Source organism: Somniosus microcephalus, chromosome 16 (genome assembly GCF_052327205.1).
Source record: "Somniosus microcephalus isolate GS21.2 chromosome 16, FLI_Smic_1.0, whole genome shotgun sequence".
NCBI classification, from domain to species: domain Eukaryota; kingdom Metazoa; phylum Chordata; class Chondrichthyes; order Squaliformes; family Somniosidae; genus Somniosus; species Somniosus microcephalus.
The window spans coordinates 87060019-87078963 of NC_141002.1; the positions used below are offsets into that span (position 1 = coordinate 87060019).

Genomic DNA, 18945 nt, shown 5'->3' on the forward strand with positions numbered 1-18945 from the left:
ATTGGGGAGTCAGTGATTGGGGAGTCAGTGATTGGGGAGTCAGTGATTGGGGAGTCAGTGATTGGGGAGTCAGTGATTGGGGAGTCAGTGATTGGGGAGTCAGTGATAGGGGAGTCAGTGATTGGGGAGTCAGTGATTGGGGAGTCAGTGATAGGGGAGTCAGTGATTGGGGAGTCAGTGATTGGGGAGTCAGTGATAGGGGAGTCAGTGATTGGGGAGTCAGTGATTGGGGAGTCAGTGATTGGGGAGTCAGTGATTGGGGAGTCAGTGATTGGGGAGTCAGTGATTGGGGAGTCAGTGATTGGGGAGTCAGTGATTGGGGAGTCAGTGATAGGGGAGTCAGTGATTGGGGAGTCAGTGATTGGGGAGTCAGTGATTGGGGAGTCAGTGATAGGGGAGTCAGTGATTGGGGAGTCAGTGATTGGGGAGTCAGTGATTGGGGAGTCAGTGATAGGGGAGTCAGTGATTGGGGAGTCAGTGATTGGGGAGTCAGTGATTGGGGAGTCAGTGATTGGGGAGTCAGTGATTGGGGAGTCAGTGATTGGGGAGTCAGTGATTGGGGAGTCAGTGATAGGGGAGTCAGTGATTGGGGAGTCAGTGATTGGGGAGTCAGTGATTGGGGAGTCAGTGATAGGGGAGTCAGTGATTGGGGAGTCAGTGATTGGGGAGTCAGTGATTGGGGAGTCAGTGATTGGGGAGTCAGTGATAGGGGAGTCAGTGATTGGGGAGTCAGTGATAGGGGAGTCAGTGATTGGGGAGTCAGTGATTGGGGAGTCAGTGCTAATGGGTCATCAATTTTTAATTGTCACCAGGAGATGTTAGAAGAAGTGCAAGGTCTTACTTCTGTTTTTACTTCAGTTAAGGACCAGAAAGTTTCCAACAATTTTGATCATTTAAAACAAAATTTATTTTCCGATCAATCCGAGATGGAGATTTAAATTATATCTGATCAATCATTTGAAAAGGTTCACCCGTTTCATCTTTTCCCAGGGCAGGTTTCTTTTCAAATTATAAAATTCTACAATTTGCTTTTTTTTTTTAACTTTAAAAAATTAAAATACAATGCATTAAAGCTCATTAAAAGCTCCAATAACCCTGCAAAAATGTAATCAAACATCAACGATACAGGTTGCAGAAATAGGCTGCTGCCTGCAGGGAGCCCGATGAAGAATGTCACATTCAATGAAGGCCAAAAACAACAGGCCATGTAAAAACACTTCGAGGCATTGTTGTGTCCAATCATGTTAGCAAATCATTCCAAGTCAAAATATTTCAAATACATGGCATGCAAATACAGGAATCAAAGGAATTAAGATCCACTGGTGCCAAAGCTGGGACAGTACAATGTGATAGAGCTCAAGCACGCTCCATCCCAGTGATTGTGTGAAGGGTTATGCCCATACAGGAGCTCTTAATCTCAAAGATGCCTCTACCTGGAGGTGACACACAGGGACTATGCATTTCCCTGTAAATAGAGGGAAAATTAGAGGCCAATTGTCCCAGGGCACCCTTGTGTACCTTCTAGCAGGAGAATATAGAGGAATTTTGGGGAGTACAGGAATAGTTATCCAAGGCCTCACCAGCGATGGGGAACCAGCGCATGTTGGGAATTTCCTAACTGGAAGCCTTGCCCACCGTCCACTCAATCAGCATGTGCTCTGAAACGTACCCCCATATCTCCAGTCCATCAATTTGGCCAGGGAAGGTGCACCGTGTTAATTGTTTTCCTACCTAACGGTGACTTGAAAGTAGCTCATTGCACATGACGCACCTTAGGATGTTTGAGAGACACGATAAAGCGCTTCCCCTTGTAGAGTATGTAGATTCACCATTTTTTGAATAAAGTTGATGATCTGCAGGGGAAGGGCTGATCCCAGAGTAAATGCCGGGCAATACGCATACTGGATCTCTGCCACTGACCCTGCCAAAGTTCACAGGGTCAGGTTGTGCGGCTGTTATTTGCATGGCAATGGCAGGTGCTTGCAACGTGAGGGGCATATTGCGGGCACACCCCTGAAGAGGCCACATACAGCGCCTGAAGAGTGGCCAGCAGTTGGTGTGGCCCCCCCTGGAAAAGTTAAGTTACTGCCCCTCAGTTCCCCTTTGTAAAGGGACTGTCTTAACAATATTAAATTCCACTTGCCTGTATTCTTGCCTGGACTCATCCATGGGATCCATATTTGAAGGCCTAGTTTGCCTACAAGGCCAGGAATGTTGGAACTCCAAATGTCAGGAATCACCATCCACTCCTACATTGCTGGCCTTGTAAGGGACGGGTGGAGGTTCTACCCCTTATAAGGCCCTGGAGAATTCCCAACACAGCTTGATTGCTGACCCTCTGACACACACCCATCGGAGTTATGCCAGAAGGACCATGGATTTTCTTACATTATATCAGCTTCAAGCTTAAAAGATTGCAAGACCTAAAATTCTTAAATAAGGCATCCTTTACCCTCGCCTGAAGCTTGCCTTATTTGGGCTGGGGAAGACTGCACTGACATAAGGCCAGATGAAAACTTTGGGGGAAGGTCAGAATGTGACGCCTCTGGGTCAGTCTAATGTGTGGTCCTTTCACAGCACTCTGGCCAAAGTTAGAGTAGGACCGCGCTATAAGCCGACTTCTTCTAACCACCGGTAATGGGTCTGGAAGCCTGCATAAAGACAAGGCTCCGGATTCTCATGTAGGTACTATGCAAGATAAGGGAGTGAAGGGTTATGGGGAGTGGGCAGGTAAGTGGCTTTGAGCCCAAGATCAGCCATGATCTTATTACATAGAAACATAGAAGATAGGAGCAGGAGTAGGCCATTCGGCCCCTCGAGCCTGCTCCGCCATTCAATGCGATCATGGCTGATCATCCAAATTCATTACCCTGTCCCTGCTTTCTCCCCATATCCCTTGATCCCTTTAGCCTTAAGAAATATATCCAACTCCTTCTTGAATATATTTAATGAATTGGCCTCACTGCCTTCTGTGGTAGAGAATTCCACAGGTTCACCACTCTCTGGGTGAAGAAATTCCTCCTCATTTCTATCCTAAATGGCTTACCCCTTATCCTTAGACTGTGACCCCTGGTTCTGGACTCCCCGACCATCGTGAACATCCTTCCTGCATCTAGTCTGTCTAGTCCTGTCAGAATTTTATACGTTTCAATGAGACCCCCTCTCATTCTTCTAAACTCCAGCGAGTATAAGCCCAATCGACCCAATCTCTCCTCATACGTCATTCCTGCCATCCCAGGTATCAGCCTGGTGAATCTTCGCTGAACTCCCTCCATGGCAAGAACATCCTTTCTCAGATAAGGCGACCAAAACTGCACACAATACTCAAGATGTGGTCTCACCAAGGCCCTGTACAACTGCATCCTTGTTCCTGTACTCAAACCCTCTCGCTACGAAGGCCAACATACCATTTGCCTTCTTAACCGCCTGCTTCACCTGCATGCTTACCTTCAGCGACTGGTGCACAAGGACACCCAGGTCTCGTTGCACTTCCCCTTCTCCCAATCTATTGCCATTCAGATAATAATCTGCCTTCCTGTTTTTGACACCAAAGTGGATAACCTCGCATTTATCCACGTTATATTGCATCTGCCATGCTTCAGCCCAATCACCCAACCTGTCCAAATCATCCTGGAGTTTCTCGGCATCCTCCTCACAGCACACACGCCCACCCAGCTTTGTGTCGTCTGCAAACTTGGAGATATTACATCTAGTTCGCTTGTCCAGATCATTAATATATATTGTGAATAGCTGGGGTCCAAGGACCGATCCCTGCGGTACCCCACTAGTCACTGCCTGCCACTTGGAAAAAGACCCGTTTATTCCAACTCTTTGCTTTCTGACTGCCAACCAGTTCTCTATCCAAGTCAATACCTTGCCCCCAATCCCATGTGCCTTAACTTTACATGCTAATCTCTTATGCGGGACCTTATCGAAAGCCTTTTGAAAGTCCAAATACACCACATCCACTGGTTCTCCCTTATCTATTTTACCAGTTACATCCTCAAAAAATTCCAGTAGATTAGTCAAGCACGATTTACCCTTTGTAAATCTATGTTGACTTTGTCCGATCCTGTCACTGTTTTCCAAGTGCTCTGCTATTACATCTTTTATAATGGACTCTAGCATTTTCCCCACTACCGATGTCAGGCTTACCGGTCTGTAATTCCCCGTTTTCTCTCTACCACCTTTTTTGAATAGTGGGGTAACATTAGCTACCCTCCAATCCATGGGTACTGTTCCAGATTCCATCGAATGTTGGAAGATGATCAGCAATGCATCTACTATTTCTAGGGCCACTTCCTTAAGTACCCTAGGATGTAGATTATCAGGCCCTGGGGATTTATTGGCCTTCAATCCCGTCAATTTCCCTAACACCATTTCCCTACAAATACTGATTTCTTTCAGTTCCTCCCTTTCATCAGACCCTATGTTCCCCGACATCTCTGGGAGGTTATTTGTGCATTTGCCCGTCACTAACAGCGCAAGTACCCTTTTAACGACATGATGAGTGTTAATGACTGCCAATCAACCTCTTGCCCAGAAAGTGAACAATTATAAGTGTGGCGTCTCATTCTTTCAGGTTGGCAGACTTGAATGGCAGAGCAGGCTCGAGGGGCCAAGTGGCCTATTCCTGCTCCTATTTCTTATGTTCTAAATTCTAAATTCAAACCAGCCCCCAAAACCCAGGCTTTAATAATTAATCTATTTAAATTTGTGTCTGTAGACGATTTTAAGCAAGGCTTCAGAATCCATCTTCGTCAGTCCCAGTTATAAGCAGTAAAGTACAGTTAATCTATTTTACTTCCCTTTGGGGTGTCGTTCAACCTGTTTCCAAGCTAGAGAAAATTCTAGAAGAAAAATGTTAGGATTAATGGCCTGCTTCTCTTTTCTAAAATAAACAGTGCAGATGTCACAAAGTCTGATAATGACAATGCTATTAATCTTAAGGGATGCAGAACTGAAAGCTAACCAGTCATGCAATAAGAATGTGGCAACCTATCAAGGGAAAAGATGTTGACAATTTCCCATTATTAACCATGCCTGGGATAACAGTTGTCAGAGCAAGTGATTTATTTTCTACAAAATGTTTATTTTATCAAGTTGTACAAGAAATTACAGACTCTGAGGCCATGATAGAATTCAGAATAACAGTGCTTGCTGCTTTGTAGGCTCTACGCTACTGGCAAATTCTGCAGAGTTCTTGCATGGGGAGAATTATTCATGGGCATAGTTGGACCGCTGTGGAAGCTAAATTCACACAGGGGAATGGGGATCTGATCAGGAACTTATAATGGGCAGACTTGTTGATAATCATAAAAGGGCTAGATTTTGCTGAAAAAATAATGGAGTCTGAACGACGCTCACCGTTATTAATGCACGGAATCGGCCAGCAGCTTGTGGCGAGGGAGGGATAGCCCGTGAATTGTGAATGACCACAAGGCGCTGGCCAATTTGAGCTGCTCGCTTAGCTCTGCGAAAATGGCATCTCGCGCTTAACCGCCCCATGAGTTTCAGGGAGTTGTTGCATTTGCCCGTTAGGCCTGCCACAGAAAGTTTAGTCTAGTCATTAACTGCGCAAGTACCCTTTCAACGACGTGATGAGTGTTAATGACTGCCAATCAACCTCTTGCCCAGAAAGCGAACAATTATAAGTGTGGCGTCTCATTCCTTCGGGTTGTGAATTGTTTTAGGAGGTTTTAAAAAGGTCAATCTTTTAAAAATGTCTCATACTTTTCCTTTGTCCCTTTTCCTCTCTCTTATTCCAATCTTTCTTTCCCTCTCTTTATTTTTCTTTCTGATTTGACATTGAATTCACCCACTCTAATTCACCCTGCTTCTCAATTCTTCCTCCGTTTATTTCTCAATCCTTAAACCTCATTGGTTAAGGAGATACACTGTTGGTCCCGTCGTTCGCTAAGGTCCCAGATGCCCTCGCTGCACCATTATCAGTTCACACGTACAGCAACGTTGTGGGCAAAAAATATTATAACTAATGGGCCACGCTGCAAGGTGCTCCGCTCCAGTAAACTTTCTATGAGCCGCCTCCTTACTACCCATAATGGGTCTGGAAACCTACACAAAGTTAAGACTCAGGCTTCTCACGTAGGTACAGGCCTGTTACAGGAACTATTGTTACAAGCATTTCACGCACAGAACATTAGATTGTATAGGCAAGTTTAATCAAGTTCAACCAAAGAACTATTTTGAGCAATGACATTAGTTGCCTGCCCATTCTTGATTTATCGTGATTAGCAGTTTTCATTCCTGCCAGTTACTCCTGTCTGACATATTCCGCCTTTATTCGTTGCTGTCCTATAAATATGAAATTTGAGTCAATAAGGTGCAAGAGTGACACAGAAATGTTTAATTGTGATGCCTCATTGCTTTCCAACAATCTCAGATAGGATAGTAAATTTGGTTCAGGGAATCAAAAGACCAAATCTTGACTGAAAAGTCCACAGACTGTACTAAGGAAAATATTTATCAATTGTTGCTATTTACTTTTTAGTCTTTCCTATCTGGTCCTTAGGAGTGCGTCATGTTTAATAAAAACAGCTCACCGCTGGTGTAATTTATTCCAAGTTGTTACTTTTGCTTTCTCACTGTGATCGCACCATGCTGTTCCCTGCAAATTAATCCTTCCAGTATGAGGACAACTCAAGACAGCAGCACAGTCAAGTCTTGCATGAACTTACACACAGCACAGCTGGGTGATGTACTATTTTTGACATGTTAATGTTCTCCAAGTCTAAATGTTGTGCTTACATTTACTAAATTTATTTTTTAAAAATAGAACCCTCGGAGTCAAATAATTCATTTAACCAAATGTTGCGTAATGTTGTGGGAGTTGGGCTATTTACACAGCGCTCCAGAACTGACCATGATGCCAAGAAATTAGGTTTTCAAAATTAATTGACCATCAGAATCTGAAGCAGCTACAGCTCCTGCAGACTCATGATTAATTAAATGAAAATTCAAGCCATGAAAGCAAAGCCATGAATAAAATTCCTTTGACTTATAACATTGTCATCGCCTCTCCTGCTCATTAAAGATTATTTATTAATTGCTCTGTCTTCAGTATGAGAAATGATCATGGGGAATGAAAAGGAATGTGTCGAAGATCAACAGTCCCGGTTGATTAAAAAAGTGCAATATAGAATATTCAACAGTCTTATTCCCCCTTCTCTACTAGGATCTGATTTACATCTCGGAATGTCAGGAATGTAGTGATGCTTGGGAAGTTAGTGCACAATTTCAGATGTTCAGGCAGCAACAGCTAATCATAAAGTGTGACTCTCGAGACTAACCATTACACCACACTGCAACACTACGAGCAGCTCTGAAAGAAGAATTTTTTTATATAGAGTGCATTAATAGTTGGTAAACCAGTTGTGGTACAAGGTTCTCAGTCAGGAGAGCTGCAATATTCTGCAACATGTATGGATCCTTATACGAGACGGTACCTTACATTTGCCCAGAAATAACAACATGGGATACGAGCATGGCATCAAACAATGGGCTCGATTTTCATCGGGCCGTTGAGGCGGGATTGGAGGCGTATGGGGTGTTAAAATTGCAAAAACTGGCGGGCGGGCCCAACCCCGCCTCCATCCCGCCTCCAAGCAATTTTAATTAAATCATGTCTACTGGTCCCATCTCCGACTCACCTCCAAGAGGCGGGATAGGCCATTAAGGCCCTTAACAAGCACTAAATTGCCTCTATAATGCCATTTTGATAGGCCTTGGTGATTTTAACCCTTTTCCGACATGAAGCACGCCTGTTCTGAAACACGACGGTGAAACCTGGCGGGAGCACAATTGGATTGCTGACTATTAGCTGCAGCTCCACCATTAAATAGGATATTTGATCAGCCATCATTTGCAGGTGACAGGACTTTGTAGTCTCAGGTCTGGGGGAACTTTTAGAAGCCATAACCACAGCTTTGGAAGTTTGGAGAATGACCTCCTGGGAAACCCCTCTTGCCACCATCACTGAGCGCTTCCTCAACTGAGGCATATACCAAGTAATCCTAAGCCCTCAATGTGGAAGTCCCACTCGCGAAATGACACACGCCACAACTACAGCAGTAGCCATCAGAATTTTTATTTACAGTAATCACCTGATGGCTTTTTAACATAAAACATCAAATTTCACCCAAGTGACTACCCTTGTGACTATTTGTGCAGTATCTTTCCCTTACGCGTGCTTCTACGTGGTGCTTCCCCTGTGGCTTCAGCAGGTGTGGAGGCCCTTTGCTCACTTTCTTGCTGCTCCTGCCTCGATACCTTTGGTGGGCATCCTCTGGGGTTGTGAACCTGTGAGGGCTCGTCAACAGTCTGCTGCTCCTGCGGCTGTGCAGGGGATGAGACGTCGATCTCAGATGGGTGTGGTCTCTGGTGGGGCTCTGACCAAGGGCTCTGCAGTGGCATGGAAGTGTGAGCGCTTGGAGAGGAGCCCAAGGAGCCTTGATGTCTGCCACCAACTTCCCTCTCGTGGGTCAGGTCCCCCTCACGCTTGCAAGTGGCTTGAGAGCACCTTGCTGCATATCAGGGGGGCCATGGGGACCCGTATCGGCACTGGCAGTCCTACTCAGAAGGGCTTCCATGAAGGTCTGGTTTCTCTGTTCAATAGATGACCATCGCTTCTCCAGAGATATCATTCTATTCAGAACACTCAACATGTTTTCTGCACTCTGGCGACTTATCACCTCCATGGAGGCTGCCATCCTTTCCATGATGATGCGTTCATGCGCCAATGACTCCACAAAGGCTCTGCTCATGTTCACTATGGCCTCCTCCATTCGCTCCACACTCGCAGTGACCCTGGAGACAAAACCTGCCAGAGACTCCTGCATCTGTTCCTGGAGTTCCAGCCCCGCTGATCTTATGGATGGACCCAGAGGCAGAGGGTCGACATGCAGCTGAGCTGAGCTGGCTGAATCCTGCGCCCTCTGACTAGGACTCTCCACTGCTGTCCCTGTCTCCACAATCTGCTGATGCTCACTTGTGAGCTGTGATATACCAGGTGACAACACTACTCTATCTCGCGATGGTCCCACCGAGGTGTGAGTGTCTGTGCTGGTGCTGGGTGCGCTGAATTCTGCTGACGCTGCGCCCTCAGATGTTGCAGCTTCCTCTGAGGAGTCTGGATGCTCAGGCTCTTCCTCCTGGCTAGTGGGGATGGGTGCTTACGATGGTCCTGTGGGGATGTAAAGGAAAGAGTCAGAGATGTGATGCCAAGGTTACATGCACATTGCATATTGCAGATGATCATAAGTCCAACTGTTAGAGCTTCAGAATCATTATCAGTGACTCATGCAATATCAATGAGAGAGATGGAAAACTATTCTGTCACCAGCTTGCTGTGATGCACCCGTCTGTTCATCCCCCACTTGCGCATCTTCCTCCACTCCCATGATCTCCAGGACCGCCTCCTCCCGGGAGTGAGGTGGGCTACTGAGGGTGGCCCTCCTCCTGTCCTCGCTCTTTCCCTCTTATTGTGAGCTCTCTTTTCCTGCAATGAGGGAGACAAGTGGAGGTTGAGTGAGAATGAAGGAGTGAGTGTAGAGTATCCATAGCATAGATACTTAGAAGGAGACAAAGATGGAGTGAGGTGACAAGACCAAGGGCCCTCCCTGTGTGTTGTCAGTTGTTTTCATAGCATCACAGTGATAGGGAATGTGAGGGCTGCATAGTCGAATAGTTAGGTGAATGTGACCATAGAGAGAGAGGGAATGGGTAAGGGTGCATGGGTGTCAGTGTCAAGTGGGATGTGGAGGAAGAGATTGCTGAAGCTGAGTGCTGGTGAGGAGAGGCAATGGGGATCAGATTGAGGGTGATGGAAAATTCATACTCACTTTTCCAGTGCGCAGAAGATCATGAAACCTCATCCTGCACTGAAGCCAGGTTCTGCGGGTTACTGACAATGAGTTGACCTCCTCTGCCACCTGGATCCACACAACCTTGGTCTGCTGGGGAGGCTTCTTCCTCCCTGAAGAAGGGAAGAGCACCTCTTTATGTGCTCTTGCTCCCTCTACTAAAGCCTGCAGGACAACATCATCGAGCCTGGGAGCAGAACTAGGTCTCTGGCTGGCCATTCTTCCTCCAGGACCCTCTCACTGCAAAGGCCAAAAGGTTGGCAGTCTGCAGAAGAAGCAAGGCTTGTTGCAGACCTTAAATGCAGCAGCAATGATGACGTCATCGGAGGCGACTTTGGAAAAACTCATTTGCCATAGGTTGCCACACATTGGAACTCAATTGGCCAATTAAGTTAAAATCGCATCATTCTCCCACATCGATTTAGAATCGGGTGGCTAACACGAAATGCGGATTACATGACCCCAGCCCGCCCCAGTATCAAAATCCAGCCCAATGTGTCTGAATTCCTCACTTACTGGAGCAGGTAACTAGTTTATTTTAAATGAGATATTGCCTCCACTAAAATAATAGTGTAATTTCGATGCAAAGGCTACGACAGGTGTAAAGTTCAATTTTCCCTCATATTATAAAGCCCTTTATATTATGCATGTTTATTTAGGCCAGTGTATTATAATGGCTAAATGTAATTCTATTAGTAGCTCTCTGAAAGCATCTTCTTTATCTTAGAGTAGAATGAATATACAGGAAACTCTCGATTTACCGGCACCCAAACAACCGGAAATCTCGGTTAACCGGCAAAATTCAGGAGTAGGTTCAGTTAAGTTTTTCTTCAAATTAGTGGCCATTTCTTGATTCTTGGCTGTGTAATCGGGGGTTTCTGCACTTGTTGCTAAACAACAGGGACGCTTGGTCTGTGGCCGGGGCTCTTGCAGCTGTTGCTAAGCAACAGGGAAGCCTGGATTTGTTGATGTGTACGGAGCTCTCATACCTTTTAACTATAACTCTCTGTAATCCGAACTTTTTGATAAACCGGCACCACGCCGGTCCCGTTGGTGCCGGATAAAAAAGAGTTTCCTGTACACTGCTGGCAAAGAGCAGCCTTGTGGTATTGGCGATGATAGTTTAGCAGTCCTTCCTGGAGGGGAGTAAGTAAGCCCAGCTGGAGCATTGTGTCCAATTCTGGGCCCCACACTTTAGGAAGGACGTGAAGGCTTTGGAGAGGGTACAGAAGAGATTTACTTGAATGGATTCCAGGAATGAGGGATTCCAGTTACGTGGATAGATTGGAAAAGCTGGGGCTTTGATGGAGGTGTTTAAAATCATGAAGGGTTTAGATAGACTAAATAAAGAGAAACGGTTTCCAATGGCTGAAGGGTCGATAACCAGAGGGCACAGGTTTAAGGTGATTGGCAAAAGCACCAGAATCGACACATGGAAAAACTTCTTTACGCAACGAGGAGTTAAGATTTGAAATGCACTCACTGTCTGATAGGGTGGTGGAAACAGATTCAATAGTAGCCTTCAAAAGGGAATTGGATAAATACTTGAAGGAGAAAAAATTGCAGGGGTATGGGGAAAGAGTGGGGGAGTGGGACTAACTGGAGAGCTCTTGTAAAGAGCCGGCGCTGACTCGATGGGCTGAATGGCCTCCTTCTGTGCTGTACTATTCTATGATTCGATGATATTAAGTACGAAAGGGCACAAAAGGAGGCCATGTGACCCATCATGTGTGCCGGCTCTTTGCTGGAGCAATCCAAAACTACTCACACTGTCCCACGCTCTCTCTCTTTACTCCTGTATCTTCCTCTGCTTCAAATATTTATCCAATTTTTCCCTTAGAAACTGCTGCCTCAGTCACTTCCTGTGGTAAGGCATTCCATGTTCCAACAACCCTCTGTGTAAAGAAATTTCTCCTAATCTCTCTCCTTACTCTCAGTGATAATTTTAAATTGATGCTCCCCATTCGTCACTTGAAACCCCAACCAGAGGAAATGGTCTTTCCCTAGTCATTATCAAATTTTAAAAGCCTTAGACCTTTCTGCTCCAATTCAGATAGTTTTGTTATCATAGGGGGTGATTTTGCCAATGGGGAGCTTTTGGAGGCGGGTCTCCCACTTGTCGGGTTTCAGTCCCGCCTCCATCAACTTCTGGTCAACCCACGCTATTTTCCCTTGATTGACTTTGTTAAGCCCATCCAGCGGGCTTAGCAGGCCAATTAAGGGAAAGCCGGTTGCAGAGAACGTCAACGTATGACGTTTCATCTGTCAAAACTTTTTGACAGATGAATTGTCATCGTTTGACAGCTCTGTGAAGCTGTCAAACACTGACATTCTCTTTAGTTTCAAGACCTCATCAAACATCTTTCTTTTGCAGAAATTAGATGGTTGTTGCATTGGAGAATGCAACGGCCAACCGTCATCTCCAACGCGGAGGTCTGTGACTCTCCGCATACACACCGATTGAAGCCTGCAGGAAGAAACAAAGGTAAATACACTTTTACTAACACTTTGCACTTAACTCAGATACTCATCTCTCCACACTTGCACCCATCGTTCATCTCCACAGCACACTTTTGGACCCCCCCCCCCCCGACCACCGCAGACCCACTACTCGCCTCACTGACCTGGCGGGTTTCAGGGCCTTCGGGAAGCCCACACTTGTGAAGGCAAAAAGGGGATAATCCTATTTTCTGCCTGTTAACTACCTGTTAACAGGCAATTAATAGGCTTTAATCCCTTCCTGCCTCCAAGGAGACGGGACCCGGCGCGGGACGGCTACCCGCCTCCTGGGAAGATGGCATGGAAATGGGTTGAGGGCGGGTTGGGCACCCGCCCCCAAATTCTGCCATTTTCCCGGCAGTCCCGCCTCCATACCCACCTCCCCAGGGCTGGCAAGATCGCGCCTAGTCTCTCCTATTATTCTCCATTCCTGGTATCATTCTAGCGAATCTACACTGTGGTTGCATCTTTTCTCTTTTCAGATGTAAATAGACCGGGGGTGGGAGGTGAATTTCCTCATGGCTTCTCCCCGCTCAGACACCGTAACTTCAGTGAACTTATGGCGATGGAGTGGGAGAAGCTCTGAGCAAATTCGCTTTCTTGTTTATCTCCAACATTTTCTGGGCTTTTATTAAACACACCACAAGAAAGATTTCAGGATTATATAACAACTTCTTCCATTTTCATGTTCTCAGGTCAATATTTAGACAGTTAGGCATATCTTACAACTAACAAGGGACTAGATGGATGCTGTTACACAAAATAGTAAGCTGACTGCCAAATCGGTCAAGTATAGTGCACCTGTGCTTCTGAATGATTTTATTGAATTTTGGATGAGATGTTAAACCGAGGCCCCATCCGCTCTCTCAGGTGGACGTAAAAAATCCCATGGCACTATTTCAAAGAAGAGTGGGGGAGTTCTCCCCAGTGTCCTGGCCAATATTTATCCCTCAATCAACATCACTGAAACAGGTTCTCTGGTCATTATCACATTGCTGCTTGTGGGAGCTTGCTGTGCGCAAATTGGCAGTCACGTTTCCCACATTACAACAGTGACTACTCTTCAAAAAGTACTTCATTGGCTGTAAAGCATTTTGGGACGTTGGGTGGTCGTGAAAGGTGCTATAGAAATGCAAGCCTTTCTTTAAATTCTATAAAATTCTAACAGGGCCAGAGAGAGTGGATGCAGGGAGGATGTTTCCCCTGGCTGGGGGGGTCTAGAACGAGTGGTCACAGTCTCAGGATACGGGGTAGGACATGTAGGACTGAAATGAAGAGAAATTTCTTCACTCGGAGGGTGGTGAACCTGTGGAATTCTCTACCACAGAAGGCTGTGGAGGCCAAGTCACTGAATACATTTAAGAAAGAGATAGATAGATTTCTAGACACAAAAGGCATCAAGGGGTATGGGGAGAGAGCGGGAATATGGTATTGAGATAGAGGATCAGCCATGATCATATTGAATGGTGGAGCAGGCTCGAAGGGCCAAATGGCCTACTCCTGCTCCTATTTTTTCTATGCTTTTTTTTCCCTGTTTTTTTTCTATGTTTCATTCTTTCATTATCTACTCCCCTTTTTAAAAAGGTGTTCCTGCAAAAATAGGATCTTGGTTGGCCAATTCATGACTATGGAACAAGACGATTGGTTTCATGTGCTGTAAATAAGTATTTTCAAGCCGCAACAATCATTTTAAAATGGCGGTGTCCTCAAAAGGCAGCCTCTGTGCTTCCTTGGAACACTAATGGTTGGCACAGATGGCGTCCCTGGAGCAAAACACCCGATAACTATTTAATTCAAAATTAAATCAAATTATGGGCTTTTTGAAAGTATTGTATATTCTAATTTCATTTCGACCATCTGAAATGGGGTTTGTGTTTTCCAATTGCTGTCAGATTTATTTGGCTGCATGGAAACCTTCGTTTACATCTCATTTACCTAAATATTTAAAAGAAAAAGTGATTAATATTTTGACTCACTGGCTATTGAGGAGAAATTGTTTGTCCTTCAAAAAGCACAATGGCTTTTCAGCTTTTAAACTTTTTCCAGATCGAGTTGCCAATTAACCAGCCATTACACAAGCCATTGGGTTTAGTGAGGAATTACCCTGACAAACTTACTATCAGATCTTGTGTTTTCAAGAACATAATGAAAAGAACTGCAAGGATTATTCATACCTTGGGGCCCAGAAATTCGGGTCTCCACGGGTGAGTACGCACGGGGGTACTCACCCGTAGGCCGAATGGAAGTGCCGGTTTTCTGCATGCACTGCGCATGCACGGGAAACCGGCACTTCCGATCCTCTGAACGAAGGGGTTCAGAGGTCGAACACGCGCACAGGAGAGGCTGCGCGTGCACATCAAACTTACGTTTTTTTTGCAGGTTTTCACGCGAGGGTAAGCCTGCAGGATTTAGAAATGTAAAAAGCAGGCGTAAGTGGTCAATTAATTAAAATGAATTAAAATTAAAACATTTTTTCCACAGGTTTATTATTTTTAAATACTTTAAAGCAAGGTAAGTTTATTTTTAGCCCTGTTCAAATACCTGTATAACATTATTTTTTTCAAAAATTTAAATTATTGTTTAAAATAGTTAGTTAATGTAATTTATAGTTTATTTAAAAAAAAAAATTATTTAAAGGTTTACTGCTATTTTGGGGCCGTAGTATTTATAAGTTTTGACAGGTCTTCCTGTCAATCTTATGAATGGGCTTTTCCCTCCTCCGATTGGCTGCCCATGGCCCACGTGATCCCAGGGGACGCATCACACTAACTGCGCCCCTGGGACACGCAAGCACAGCACGCCGACAGCTGGGCCAGGCCCCGGATCGGAATTCCATGGGGCCCTAGAGCTCAACTGCCGGCGCGCAAGCTAAGTGCAGGTCGGGGGCTTACACCCGTGGGAAGCCCCCGACCTGAATTTCTGGGCCATTGTGTACATTGTTATTCGAGTCCTTTTAGTATTGATGTGTCTTCTTGCTTAAGGGTATTATTTCACCTGTAAATAAATGTGACTATATAATTTAAGCCTGTATGCATTGGTCTAGTTGTTTTTATTCATTTACGGGATGTGGGTGTCGCTGGTAAGGCTGGCATTTATTGCCCATCCCTAATTACCCTCGAGAAGGTGGTAGTGAGCCGCCTTCTTGAACCGCTGCCATCTGTGTGATAAAAGTATTCCCATAGTGACTTTGTTGTAGTGATATAGTACGCCCGAGTGGCTTGCTAGGCCATTTCAAAGGACAGTTAAGAGTGAACCACATTGCTGTGGGTCTAGAATCACATGTAGGCCAGACCGGGTAAGATTTCCTTCCCTAAAGGACATTAGCAAACCAGATGGCTTTTTAATGACAATCCATGAGTTTTCATGGTCACCATTACTAGCTTTTATATCCAAGATTTATTTAATTAACTGAATTTAAATTCCCCAGCTGTCGTGGTGGGACTCATAGTCCCCAAATTATTAGCCCAGGCCTCATGGATTACTAGTCCAGTAACATAACCACTATGCTACCTGACATAAATCAGTCATTCATGAAAGAAAGACTTATGAAATAATACTGAGCGGCCTGAGGGTAGCGCTGTCCAGGGAGAGTATAAATACTCAGGCACGGGCCCAGCTTGAGCAGGACATTCTTAACAGGAATTGTGTGCAGTTTTGGTCGCCTTATCTGAGGAAGGATGTTCTTGCCATGGAAGGAGTTCAGCGAAGATTCACCAGGCTGATACCTGGGATGGCAGGAATGACGTATGAGGAGAAATTGGGTCGATTGGGCTTGTACTCGCTGGAGTTTAGAAGAATGAGAGGGGATCTCATTGAAACTTATAAAATTCTGACAGGACTGGACAGACTAGATGCAGGAAGGATGTTCCCAATAGTCGGGGAGTCCAGAACCAGGGGCCACAGTCTAAGGATAAGGGGTAGGCCATTTAGGACAGAAATGAGGAGGAATTTCTTCACCCAGAGAGTGGTGAACCTGTGGAATTCTCTACCACAGAAGGCAGTAGAGGCCAATTCATTAAATATATTCAAGAAGGAGTTGGATATATTTCTTAAGGCTAAAGGGATCAAGGGATATGGGGAGAAAGCAGGGACCAGGTACTGAATTTGGATGATCAGCCATGATCGCATTAAATGGTGGAGCAGGCTCGAGGGGCCGAATGGCCTACTCCTGCTCCTATCTTCTATGTTTCTATGTTTCTAGGAACTAGTGAAGGACACAACTAGACCTCCATGTTGTAAAATGGTTGATTAAAGCTTTGTTTAACGCTTAGACCAAGTGCCTAGTAGTTTTCTTACGTCACTACCATTCCCACAAGTTTCTTTATTGTCCACCAAGGATCATTGGAGAGGGTGGTGGACATGCAGTAACCAAATTAATGTCATACTTTAGTTTATGTTAGAATATGTATAATGAAGCACCAGTGTACAGGGTGGAGGTAGCGAATTAATTCATACCCTGAGTTAAATGGTAGATAAGTCTGTATTTATTGTATTTATCCAGCTAAACTCTAAAGACAAGTACTGAGATGATGGGAAATTAAACTGCGAAGCCAGCTGCAGAATCTGGCTCGTGGGAAGATTGGGGAGGACGCCTATTTGGCCAGGCAGGATAGCACGCATACAAGATAACATACATAAGATTTAAGTGATGAGTCGGCCTTCGCTTGTTTGTGAAGCTACAACATGGTTGTCTAAAAGGCAAAATGGCTTACCTTACAATATGCTTGCCTTGCAGAAGTAACATGAGCAGTTTACAAGGTCAGAATCTGTGCTTTGCAGAGATAGTTCGGACCAGTAGGCCAAATGAACAAGAACTGTTATCTGATGAAAACATGTTACTGAGCAGGCTATAAGAATAGATAAGAAGAAAGCCACGATGATAGAGGAGTTGGAATAAGTCAAACAAGCAAAAAACATGATTAACTGCGGAATATGGGGAGAAGTATAAAAATGTCACGTGGTAGAAGCAATGGATATAATGGAATACTAGAGACTATGATTGATAAATTTGTACCCGCCGCTAGGGCAGGATATGACTGATAAGATTATGTATAAGAATGTAACTCACTAAACTTTCGGTGGCATCGAATCCGAGAGTGGTCTCGGAAGGTTCTCCCCAGGCCTGTGAATAAAGACCGTTTTGAACCTCCGATCGAAGTCTGTCATCTGTACTATAGCTCAGCGTCGACCTCGTATATCACTTGGTCCACTTGTAGCTTACATCAATTGGCGTAGTCGGCAGGATCGTAGACACTGGCCGGTCCCATGGGAACGTTGAGCTAGAAAAGGTGAGTACATTTAAATTACCACCTATAAATTAGAAAGCTCAGAACGTCCTGTGAGAATCGGTAGATCTGCGATTAAAAGGACATAGGAAGACAGACTCGAGAAAGGGGTGCAGTCTGGTAAGCCGGGAAGGCGGCAAATCCTCTAAGCCAGGGAGGCGGCAAAATCCTCTAGGTCGGATAGACAGCTAAATAGGCGATAAAGTCCTATGAATATTGGATCGTTGGGAGTCACGGGGTGATTGACACGGAAGGGTGGTTGACTATCCCAAACACCTAGCCTGAGCCGGAATTAAGAGGACATAGTCCTACATGACAGCCAGGATTAAGTAGGTGTAGGGAACTATAAACACCACAGGATCATGATCCTGTGACGAGTGAGTGTGCGCAAATAAGTGTGTGTGGGTGAATGATAGAGTAACATAAGAACCATTGAGAAGTAAGTCGGAAGTTATATAGAATGCCTAAACAGGATGCAGAAATAAAGGAGGGACGGACCATCCCCTTGAGGAGGTCTTGACTCCGTCACCCGCTATTTAGCGGACAAAAATCAGAAACTCATTGAAACTATGAAAAAGAAAGGATGGGATCCCGAAGACAGTGCAGAGAGCCAAAGGGCTTGGTGGAGGGGACAAAACAAAGATAAAGAGGGAAAAGGGGGAATGGTAATCTTAGCTTGTTACCAGAAACAATGTAAGGAATTGAAACAGAAGGAAGAGATAAAGAAGGAAAAAGATCTAATTTGCAGGCTAACCAATTTGAAAACTCAGCAAAGGAAGGAAAAAAAACCAGGGATTTGGAAAGCCAGGAACATCTGCTGAGACACCGATTTAAAAAGAGAAACAAAAAAAAAGAGAAATTTAAAGCTTTACCGACATGGAAGTTATTAACGTCTGTGCTGAGGCAAATAAAACACAAGATTTGCTGAGTGAAAGGAACCTTAAAGAAAAAAATGCTGGAATTTCAGTTTGTGTGAAAGTGTGTGTTAAAGGATGAAAGTTTTCCTGACTATGAATATTGAAAAGAAAGATTCTGTCATGTTTGTTTTAGCTCCACCCACTTCTCTGTGTTAAAAGCGTTTGACTCTTTTGTCTTGTCTTGGATTTTGGAAGTTTTAAGAATGTGCGAATAAGATCGTACCCCCAGAAAAAAAAACTACTAATTTAAGTTAAGCTGGTGTGTAAAAAACTGAGAAGAACAACAAAAAGTTTGTTCAACAAAAGATTAGGTTTCAGTCTGAGATTTAACCTTGGAGTCACGGTTGCTAAGGTGAAATCTTC

At 44.7% G+C, this 18945-nt stretch overlaps 1 long non-coding RNA gene across 1 annotated transcript in view; it reads right to left on the minus strand.

The window, feature by feature from the left end:
• Positions 1-17097: 17097 nt before the first annotated feature.
• LOC147106359 (uncharacterized) overlaps positions 17098-18945 on the minus strand; it is a 47549-nt gene continuing 45701 nt past the window's right edge. Inside the window, exons 3-4 of the long non-coding RNA XR_015081434.1 lie at positions 17449-17659; positions 17098-17201 (exon numbers count right to left, since the gene is read on the minus strand). This is a non-coding gene — a long non-coding RNA (uncharacterized LOC147106359). The remainder of the gene's footprint in view (positions 17202-17448; positions 17660-18945) is intronic.